We start from the raw sequence: 12,109 nt of genomic DNA on the forward strand, positions 1-12,109 counted from the left end.
AAATTTCAAAATTGTGATGGCACAGGGTGTTTCAGTAGGTCCTTTTTTTACAATTGGTTCTTCTGTAAAGCTAGGGAATAGATGTCGATTGCATCCTTCGAACCATGTTTTCAAAAATACAAAATTGGGGAACCACTGCATTTCTATGACGTGAGTTTACTTTGGTTGTCTTCCTCTCACTAATTTCTGAGGTTCTGTTAGAAGTATGCATGTTTTATGTCGTAATTTATGTAAGTACTAAACTTTATCGGGCAGTGCTGCAGTGGTCGGTGATGATATTTCCAGGCGTGTGCTTTGCATTGAAGTTAACTAAGCATGTATATATATTTGATTTTTTTCATTAAAAATCATATTTCCTCACAATATCTTGAATTTAACCCAAGTTTTAAGCAACATCTGCTATTTACACTTGTAGTTAACAGTCATTAATTATGGGATGAAAGGAGGAAAGGATAGTGGAGAAAGAATGGAGCTTTATCATATAGCAACAAGAATTCACCCTGTTTTCCTCCCTGGATTTTAAACTTGCCACATGGATTACTTATTCAAAATTGACTGATTAAACAAAGCCAATCCATGCATAAAGGTCATTTCAACAAAACATGATGGCTTAACCAATTTCGTGAAAGACATATTTCTAAAAGAGAGGGACCCCATGATAAGAAAAAAAAGCTATCAAGTCCCTGACTCAAGCAACCTGTTCCTTTTTTTTTCAAACAATTTTACCGATGTTTAATTCTTGTTCGAGCCATTTCAGCAAGTAAAAAAACAAATAACTACTTTGGTTATTGAACAATCTTGTGTTGATGGGACGGTGGCAACGGTATTTGTCTTAAGATAGCGCTTGTTACGGTTATCCCTGGATTTATCTATTGTTTATCAAGTCTCCATTAAACACATTTATTCTTCTGCTTTAAACCCCATCATTTTGCTTATCAAGTCTCGTAACCCAATAATCCCCTAAACCCAATAATCCCAATAAACCCAATAATCCTCTAAACCCAACAAACCCTAAAAACCCATCGACAAATGGGGTGTTTGCTTGTCCCATACAATAACAGACCGATCATCAGAACCAGATACAACTTTTGCTCTGTCAGAACTAAAGGCACGGATGGTTATGCGTAGCAAGAGTCGGGAGAAATGTTAAACAAACTTCTGAACAAGTAAAAACATTGTAAGAAAAACATTTTAGTGAAAAGAACAGACAAGTAAAAGGGTTTAAATGTCAAATAATAGACATTGTATTTCCTTTCAAAGTTGCCCTAAGTTCAGAACCACGAAGGCTTGGATCCAACCTAGACAAGATACAAATCAAAATCGTAACACTATTGAACTGAACATAATTAAGCAATTATAATTTTTTGCACCAAAAAATGAAGCAATATTCATAGAAGACAGAATAAACACAAAGGCATTATTCCTTAGACATGTGACAGTAGTAATTTTTTAAATACAATTTCAGATAACATAAACACCTATGTCCTAGATATATCACGTCATAACCACAATTTACAAGTGATCATGGGTATGAAGATGATGGAATTAACAAAGAGTAACTAAGTTCCATAGAAGGTTCAAGAATTCGAATTCTCTAGTGATGTAGTGACATTTTGTTTAGCTGAAAAACCAACCAATGAAGTCTTAGGAGAAAAATCAAAATATCATATGACTGCACAGAAAGAACTAGAGCCCCTCAATCTGAACATGATGCAAGATAGGGATGATCAGAACAATTAAAGTGTGAGATGAAGAGAAACATAACCAAAGTCTTACAAACATTATATTAAGTTCTATCTTTTGAAGAGTAAACCAGGCAAAGTATGATCCTTTTTTCCTCATTTAGAAAAAAGATGTTGGATAGACAAAATGGCCAGAAGAGCAAAATAGAAGCAAAACAGAAATTTGGAGGGAATCCCCATGTCGTTGCTTCAGTCATATAAAATCAAACACCACCAATATAGAACATGAATTATGTGATTAAATATATATAAAATAAAAGATAAAGTACCTCACTGTTCAGTCGGTGCGTCCATTAATACAGAAACCAGCATCTTCACGATGACCCATATAATAAGACCAGCGGAGGACTTAAGAGCGTGCGAAAATAGCGTTGGAATGAGACCTCATCCCAGCAAACAGTCACAAAAGCCCAAACCTTAAAAAGAAGCATGTAACCAAAAAACCCGTCTACCACCCCTATTCTCTTTCCGCCTGCGCAGGGTGAGCAAGGGAGACAAGCCCAACCCCATGAAAGGGACATGGACTTGACGGCACATTAAGGTGTTATTTTCTTGCCACTTATAAACCATTCACACTGCTTTTTATCTCTCGTTGTGGGATTTCGTCTGTTAGTTTCTTTACTTTTCCTACTTAAAAACTCATCTCTCATTTTAGTTTCTCTGTTTTTCCTCTTTGATTTTCATGCGCTAGCTACCAAAGCTCTGTTGTAGGATATTGCTCTATCCCATACAAAATATGAACACCGTTTTCCTCTTCTTCGTATATGCTTCGTTCAAGCCATCGATGAAAAACGAATGTTCTAAGCCTCCACAGTGTCAAAGCTCTGCTGTGAAGCAAACAAGTTTCAATGGAGAAAAGAAAGGATTCGAGAACCCAGGGTTTTCAAAACAACTTTTATAGTTCGAAGAAGGGAGGTAAACTAAGAGACATTAGGAGTACAAGCTTCGATATTTCCAGGAGTTCATCTCTGGCGCAAAAAAATTTCGTAAGTCTCAGAGGATTCGCAACAAAAGTGTGGAATTTGATGATAATCTCCCACTCTAGCAGTCTTTGGGAGAACTGTTTCTCTTTTCCCACTCTTGATTTTGCTTTGTGTCTCGGTAATTAAAGATGGCTATGAGGATTGGCGGAGACACGGGTCAGACCGGAATGAAAAAAATCGAGAGGCGTTAGTTCTCCTGGCAGGGGAATTTAAATTGAAAAAATGGAAAAAGATAAGAGCTGGAGAGGTAATTCAGTATTTTGGTGTTTTCTCCTTGCTTTCTTGTGTTTTCCTGCAAGGAGTTGAAGCTGTAATCAGAGTGAAAATGGGCTCTAGCTCCCATATTTGGGTTGTCGGATTGAAGGGTTACTTTCTTCAAGCCTCTGTTTCTGGAAAGATTGCCTAAAATATGGCTATTTCAAAGCTTTTGGGCATGGAAGAAGATTGCTTTCCTACCATCAAATATTGGATACGGGAACAATGAGCTAAAAAAAGTAACATACGCAGGGGGTTCTACACCTGGAAGCATACAGACATGGCAAATGGATGATTTATTTGGGCTGACTGACTTCAATCAAAGCTATGTTTACATGGACGATGGGTCATCTAAGGTACTCATATAGTTGTTTTGTTCTTATTCGAAACGTCTCCTGATCTTTAACCAATTATGTGCTTCAATATAACTACCATGAGTTAGCACTATAGCCTGTTTCCAATACTATGCGGTTTGATCGAACCAAGCCTCCGCTATTTCTAAATCCCCCTGTCGAAATAGACGATTCAATTCCTTTCCATGGTGCAGTTCTAGGTTTGCCTTACGATCATCCAATGGATATGTGGTATGTTGGTTGCTATTTGTATGAGCTATATACTGGAAAAGTTCTTTTCCCTGGTCCAACGAAGAATGACATGCTACCCCTGCATCTTTTTGTCACTTCCATTTGTTTAGCTTTTGTCTTCTTTGTGCATGCCTTTCTTGTCATATTTGCCTTTACTTTGATGCATAGTTGCTACTATTAATTTGAGGCAGTAATATCATGCCCGTAATTTTTTCAACATGCAGTTTTCCTATCTTTTTACAAGTTTATACAATATTTATGATTGTTACTGTGATATTTCTCATGTAATTCTGATTTGGATTCAATATGGATTCATTTTTAGATTGTATTTCTTTCGTTGATAACAAGTTTCTTCGTAGAGTATATTCTGCCATATGATATTGTTGGCGATGTGAATTTTAAAGAAATGATTTCTTAGTTCATTTTCTGCCATCACTGTTGTTCTAGTGACCAAATTCAATGTAGGTATTTTCTCCCTGTTCTTGTCTTCAATTTCTCAAAAGCTTTATATAGGTTGGCATTGTTATTCCTATACTTTTCTTTCTCCTTACTGTTCTATTATGTTCTCCATTAATACTGACTCTTTATCACTTCGGTGTTTCCTAAGCTATGTTTACTTGAACTTAGGTATGAATTTTGGACACGGATATTGTGTCCAACATGGGTATTTTCCCTTTTTTCCAAGATTTTCATATATTGGGATGCTACTTAGACTATCTTTATTTGAATTCCTTGAATTAGGAGGTTGGGAGTTACCTAGGAGATTTAGTCTAACATTTGAATTCTTTTTCACTGATATTTAATTTCTTATTTGTTTTACTTTGTATCTGAATACTATAACCCCACCTACCAGTCACAACTAGCATCAGTTGAGCAGAGACAAGGTGCTCATGCAGTTTTTCCCAGAAATCGATTCAAAATACGAAGGAATCATATTCTAGAAGATGCTTTTAATCAGACGAGTGCACTGTCTGAAGAAGATTTTAAAGGATTGGTATGCTTTACATAAGTCTTTTGACATATGAAAACTTTATCATCTTTAGTAGCTTTACTGTTATCTTCCCCAAATTCCCTCTTCATGCAGGCCAAGAATGATTTAATCAATTTTATTGCTTCCCCACAGATTCGTGTAACATTTGTCAATGAATTTGGATTGGAGTAGGCTGGTATTGATGGTGGTGGAATTTTCAAAGATTTATGGAAAATATTACTCTGGCTGCATTCGATGTGCAATATGGGTTATTTAAGGTTGTTAATAATGTTTACTCATTATCTTCTTTCTTTATACATGAGTGGTTTTCTAATAAGCTGATTGGGAACTCACACACTGGCACACACACTATTATGGTAAAGATGGCAGTGAAGTCTTCCTTACTTCTCTCCTGTTATGTTAGGATTGAAGATGGTATGCTTCAAATTGAACAGGTTGATAGTGAACATTGGAATTCATTTCTTTCTGAACTACGGAAAGATGAAGAATAATGAGATTTTCTTAGTCAATAATTTGTTTTTTCTTTTTTTTTAATAAAATTATAAGAGTGTTTTTCGCACCTTTTTGAACCAACTTATCCACTTGCCACCATTGCAGTTTGCAGAGTCTGGTAATGTAGAACCATAGTAGGCTCTCTACAGCCAAAAATAAGATCTGGTAAGAATGAAAACTGTATATAAGAATCTCCCTTCTGATATTCTAGTTAGGTTTTGTTGTACAAAGAAGATCAAACGTCCATTTCAAATCAGCTTTCTGCAATGTTTTCTAACCAGATCTGTGAATTCTAATCCGAATCATGGGAACTTCACTTTAATTAAAGCGTATGCTTGATTTTGGCATGTTCTATAACTAAATGAAAGTTTTTATAGTTTATTTAACTTCTTTAGACTATTTCATAGGAGGTTCAGAGATACTATTGTTGAAGATGGAGGTTCAGAATGTTAGTCCTTGTCCCACACAAATACTATGTATGGAGTTTCGTTAACAGTAATACCTGCTTTCCTATGATTAAGCTCTGAGAGAGGAATCTGAAAATTGTTGAGTTGATTATTCTCTCTATCTCTCTCTCTCTCTGATGCCTCCATATCCATATGAGCTATTCTTCTTTGTTGACATCTATGATCTACCATAGACTACCAATTATAGAATGTTTTCGTATATAGAGCTACAGTTTAATAAGTGTGCACAGATAAATAGAGGTTGTCATTTCTGGCTATGGTATGTTCCTCTGTTGATTACACTGGTGCCCGTCTAATGCCTGAAAATACCAATTCTGAATGTAACGACTAATTTATTATAATGTACATTTTTTTTGTTTATAGGAGGAAGAGATTGGTCATACTGCCCACCAACCTTTGATCTGAAAGCTAATGGTTTCTTAACCTCTGAAAAGATCCCTGAAACCTGGTTTAAATTTGTACCCATCTTGTTTTTTTCCTAACTAGCATTTTGGCTTCTTTGGCGTCAACATTAACCTCATTTCTCTTTTAATGATTTGTCCCTACTTTAAACTATAAAATAAACAAATAAATAGAGTGTTACGATGCAGGACCTTATTATTTGCTAATGTGGTTTTGTAAGAAATATCGTGAATGGTGAAATTCCGGGCCCTTAAATGTATCTTTGCCTTTGGCTCTTCGTGAAATGTTCTAAATTTCTAATTAGTTTGTGATTGGTTGTTTGAAATGGTGCCTTCTCTTGGGCACTAGATGATGAACATTTAATATTATTCGATACTACTTTCGTTATATATTATTCACTCCTCCTTACATTTGCAGTTTCTTGCCCTAGTTGTCAACTTGACTATGGATATAATGTTTGTGGTGCAGTGCTGAGCATTCGCTTCAATGAGGATATATTGAGTGTATGGAATCGTAATGCATCAGATCATCAGGTTTGCTATTAATAAATAGTAATCGTACTGATTTTCCTATTTCGTGTATCTGTATTTCGATCTCGTCAGTAGTTATTGATCGTGTTTTGTTTCTACCAGTCTGTCATGGCCCTTAGAGATTCAATCAAACGGCACTTATACCCTAATTATAGAGTCTCCATTGTCAAGACCACGATCTACTGATGAAATGGATACCAATTCTAGCAGATCCCCAGTTACCCCAAAGGCCCAAGATCTTCGGTTTTTTCCTATGGAAGATACTAATACAAATGAGAAAGGCACATACCAGATGTGGAATAGTTCTCCCCTAGTGCCAGTGGAAATTATTAATCTTTTAGGGTCTACGGACAGGTTGCATCATTAAATTAATGCTGAGTATGTATGTCAAAACTGTTCCATAGAAGTGGGATTATTCTTGAATCCCAGCTGTAGAAAAGGGGTTGCTCAAAGATTCCCAAATTTCTTCTCTGATGCCTATTGGTTCATTCTTTGAACGTTGCGAAATAAATGTTGTGGCTTAAATCTTAACAAGTAACCAATTGAGGTTAAATGTTGCAGTTGTTGACTATCATTCCTGTTACAGTGTTCTCGTTATTGCTCTAGCAATTGTGTGCTAGAGAACTTGCTTTGAGTAAAGCTGATGTTTAAGGTGTCTTTGGATTTTGTTCCTACTTGTATTATTCTTTGTATTTTTGTGGTATAATTATAGTATGTTTGTATCCATATGAAAAAATGTAATTTTTTTTTTGCAGCTTTAAATTGACATTTGTGAGGTACTGTTATCGTTGGGCAAGAAGGAAGGGTGTGTGCAAGATTCAGAGCAACCTGTTGGAAAGTCTTCTATAGAAAGGCCAAATATTGGGGGTTTATTTCCCATCGGAGATCATTTTGGCAAACTGAATCCATCTAACTTTTTGTGTGTGTGTGTGAAGTTGACAATTTCCTGATGTTTCATCAACCAAATGGAGTTGTATATCATCTAGGCATCAAATGAGCCATGGTCTTTTGGGATAACAAATCATTAAAGAGGGAAAATAGTGTGTTATCTTTTACCCCTTTATGGATCGTTTCTTGTTTGTTGCCTTTCTTATGACTTCTTTAAATTGTCGCTAACTCACTCCTTTACATCAAGGAACTTCTTAAAGGACCACTCCATTATGCTGCAACAATTACTTTGGCTGGTGCACTTTACTGGAGGACTTTACCAATCGAAATTGTTGCAATATGCAACCTTTGAACTGGAGATGGTAATAGGCTATAGAAGTCATTTATTTATTTTCTTCTTTCCTGAATTAGCTAGACTTAAAGCTGCTTGAGTGAACATTTCAAGCATTTCTTGGCAATATTGAATGGGGTGATTTACTTTGAATATTTGTGCTGAATTTTTTGGTCAAAATGCATAGTTAGATAACTATCCTTTCCTATTTAAGGCATTACGGATATTGAGATAGCATAGGTTAAAATCATACCAAAACCATAACTAGCCCAAGAGCGGTATATGAAAGGCTAGGACCAATGATGTGGACTTTTTAAAAAAGGTTGACACCATTTACTTATGTTCTGTAACATTTTGTTTCACTCAAAATATACTATGTATACATAATATTTTGTGATTGCGATGTTGAAAGCATGTTTGGAATTTCGTGGTTGGGTTGATAGGTTGTGTTCTGCAAAGATAAGAGATACTAATTATCTAGGATAATAAATAGTTGATCTGGAAGAATTTTTGAAGTGATAAAGAAGTATTGTAGTTAGTAATTTACTATTCGTTCTTAGTTATTTGTGAGAATCAATATTTCCATATCTTTATTTTGGTTATTGTTATGGTGTTGCAATCTGAAATAGAATTTTGGAGTTTGTCATCGTTAGGATATTTCGTTGTTCAAATGCATAAGAAAACCTTATTAAAGCTGATTATTGATGTTACATGGCTACTTAGAATTCGGGTAGTTTCGATGTAGCAATTAAAGATGGTTATGAGGATTAGCGGAGACACAAATCAAATCGGAATAAAAACAATCGAGAGGTGTTAGTTCTCTAGGCAGGGGAATTTAAAATAAAAAATGGAAAAAGATAAGAGTTGGAGAGGTAATTCATTATTTTGGTGTTTTCTCCTTGCTTTCTTGTGTTTTCCTGCAACGAGCTGAAGTTGCAATCAGTTTATTCTAACCATAGTATAGTCGGAGGGGAGGGGGTTGTGAATATTCTGGTGTTTTCAATGTGAACATGGTTTATCATTTGTTATCGTGATTGAAAGATTGGAAATGTTAACTGTCTATGTTTCCAGACAGATGGTATAATGTGTTAGTTGCTTTTAGGTTCATTCATCATCGAGTGCTTGTTGAAATCCTCTAACGAATAGATAGAATGTCTAATTGATTAGGATTGTTTTAATTGACAATTGTCCCCTACCTTTCATGTTTGTTTTCTATATCCTGATACATCCAGTATTTTTTTTATCTGGTTAACTGAACCAACATCTTAAATACGATGCTAGAAGTGAGAAGATGCAGCATCTAGTCTTAGTTACTGCAGCATCTAGTCTTGTTTTAGCATTCTTATGAGTTATGTTTTAATATCATGTGCAGGCTTTCCTTCTATTTGATACATATATAGTTAAGTGCTTGCTCATAAGGTCTTTGTTTATTGTCCATCCTGCTTTGCTTTCTCTTTCACTTTGACTTTAAAGGTTATCGTCTCCGAAGACCTTTCGATCTACAACACATTAAATAATGGTTCAAATCGTATGAAACATGTAACACCCCCAACCCGTATCCCAACCCGGATACGAGTCAGAGATATTACATTGACTTTTAAAACACAACTCATTACAAATAATAGTAAAATACTCGAACTTATATTACGAAAAATACAATAATATACATATGGTAATATAAGTTTACCAAAATATTCAGAGCATACACAACTTAACTCTTTAATTACATGTCAATATCTATTTTCATAACAAAATGACCTACTGATTAAGATGCTTTTGATCTGATAGTTGCAGGAGTAATGTTGTCTAGCTGCTTAACCTCGATCGCCTACTTTATCGGATCCTACGTGTGAAACACTCACACGCTAAGTCATCGACTTAGTGAGGCAATAATATAATAATAATATCAATAAACATAAAGTAATTGCCAAAATGAGATGGGTTGCAATAATAAGATGTATGTAAACAATGCAATAACCAAAATCATGTTTCTTACACATATACTTATCAAATTCACATTCATAAGTTCACCTTAGTAAGTTCATTAGCCCATGGTACCATACAGAGAACCTAAGGTATGTGAGTATTGTGAGGTTGTGCACTATGTTGTCACCACAGCTCATATAATTGCACCGGAGTGGCGCGTAGAATTGCACCGGAGTGGCGCATAGAATTGCACCGTAGTGCCATATAATAATGTCCATAAGGACCACATATCATTCCTTAAGAACCATATACATATGCCAAGGATCAAGTATGTGTCTCACCAGACTTCACACATGTTCCAAAGAATACATATATGTCCCGAAGGACCACATATCATTCCTTAAGAATCATATACATATACCAAGGATCAAGTATGTGTCTCACCAGACTTCACACATGTTCCAAAGAATACATATATATCCCGAAGGACCACATATCATTCCTTAATAATCATATACATATGCCAAGGATCAAGTATGTGTCTCACCAGACTTCATACATGTTCCAAAGAATACATATATGTCCCGAAGGACCACATAGACCCTCTACCCTTGGCATGCCAACTATACCTATAGTTCTCATTTACATAACATGGGCTTTCACAATTTATCTAATTCATATCACGTAGACATATTATTTCCATACCTTTATCATATAACTCATATAACTTTTCTTTCATATTCATGTCCCATAATGCATATGGTATGGATTCATGTCATATATCATCATATGAACTACGATCATGTATCAAAATATTGAATCTAGACTTATCACAAGTCTAGAACTGAATAAAATACATATTCATGCTATGCATATGCACTCACCTAGATTTCTTTGTTTTTCCCTCGATTGATCCTATTTGTCGATGGTTCCGGAACTCGATTAGGCTCAATATCTACATAAGCAAAATTTTCAAGATGATTATCAGATGCATAAGTCTTGAAATTAACCTCTAATAGCCTACCAATTTAAGTGATTAATAGTTTAGTCTCTCTTCTTTCTTCTTTTTTTTCATTATGGGGGAATCGGTTCCCCCCCTAGGGGTATCGATTCCCCTCTAGCATTCTGGAAATTCATATTCGTTGATGGGGTATCGATTCCCCTTGAATGGGTACCGATTCCCCTAGCCCAGAAATCCTATTTTGAGCTCGAAAATCATCTCATTTCAGCTCAAACATTCATATTTCACTCCCTTTAATACTTTTAACTTTCATACACTTACTTAAACTAATTATTATCCATTCAATACCTCTAAAACTTAAAAAAAACTAATCCTCCATATAGAATTTAAGAATCTTACTCAAATTCCAACTTGTTCTAATTTTAATTCTATCACCTCATACTTCTTAATTAGCTTGATGACAAGTCAAATCCAGCTTCTAATTCTTATTATGACCTTTAATCTAAGATTTCATTCAATGGCTCCCAACCTTTAATCTCCCTTAACTTACAATTCTTTGAGTTTCTAGGTCCTTGTTTCTCTCCATCATATTTCCTAAATCTTCATTAACCAAACCCATGCTTAACTCATAAGAATTAATCCAAAAGAAGACAACTCACCTTTGCTTGCAAGCTTCACGGTTGGAGAAGAAGAAGAAGAGAGAAATATCTAGAACCTTGTTTTCTCTCAAATGCTTTCCACGTGATTTATAAAATAACCTTAAGGAATATTTAATTATTTCTCTTACTAAAATACTCTTTTGCCCTCTTAATTTTCCTTCTTTATAATTCAATCCTACACCAAATAACTCAAATAGGTCATTGAACTCTTCCATCATTTTACTTAAATCACCAAATGCTGAAACTTTACAAATTAATCACTAACCCGGCATGGAGGATGTTACAAATCTCCCTCCCTTAAGAAAATTCGTCCTCGAATTTTTAATAAGAAAAGAGATGGGGATACTGATTCCTCATATCCTCCTCACGCTCCCATGTTACTTCCTCTACTTTGTGATTCTTCCATAAAACTTTAACCAATGGAATAGTCTTGTTCCTCAATTGCTTAACCTCATGAGCTAAAATTTGAATCGGTTCTTCCTCATAAGTCATATCCGGTTGTACCTCGATCTCTTATGGGTTTACGATATGGGAGGGATCTGATCGATATCTTCGAAGCATTGAGACATAGAATACATTGTGAATCTTTTCCATTTCTGGTGGTAAAGTCAATTGGTATGCTACGGGTCCCACCCTTTTTACAATCTCATATGGTCCAATAAACCGGGGACTTAACTTTCCTTTCCGACCAAACCTCAACACATTCTTCCATGGAGATACCTTTAAAAACACTTTATCTCCAACTTCAAATTCAATCTCCTTTCTTTTAAGATCAGAATAAGACTTTTACCGATCAGAGGCCACTTTGAGGTTATGCTGAATTTCTCGAACTTTCTGTTCTACATCTTGAATTAAATCCGGACCAAGAACACTTTGATCTTTGAGTTCATACCAATTT

At 35.3% G+C, this 12,109-nt stretch overlaps 1 long non-coding RNA gene across 1 annotated transcript; it reads left to right on the forward strand.

Moving 5' to 3' along the window:
* The first annotated feature begins 4,159 nt into the window (after positions 1-4,159).
* LOC120175990 lies at positions 4,160-7,792 on the forward strand. Its single transcript, XR_005521290.1, has 5 exons — positions 4,160-4,558; positions 4,688-4,812; positions 5,153-5,212; positions 6,385-6,449; positions 7,202-7,792. It is a non-coding gene; the product is annotated as an uncharacterized LOC120175990 (long non-coding RNA).
* Positions 7,793-12,109: the final 4,317 nt, after the last annotated feature.

The sequence above is a fragment of the Hibiscus syriacus genome, unplaced genomic scaffold (assembly GCF_006381635.1).
Source record: "Hibiscus syriacus cultivar Baekdansim isolate YM2019G1 unplaced genomic scaffold, ASM638163v2 tig00112225_pilon, whole genome shotgun sequence".
Lineage (NCBI taxonomy): Eukaryota > Viridiplantae > Streptophyta > Magnoliopsida > Malvales > Malvaceae > Hibiscus > Hibiscus syriacus.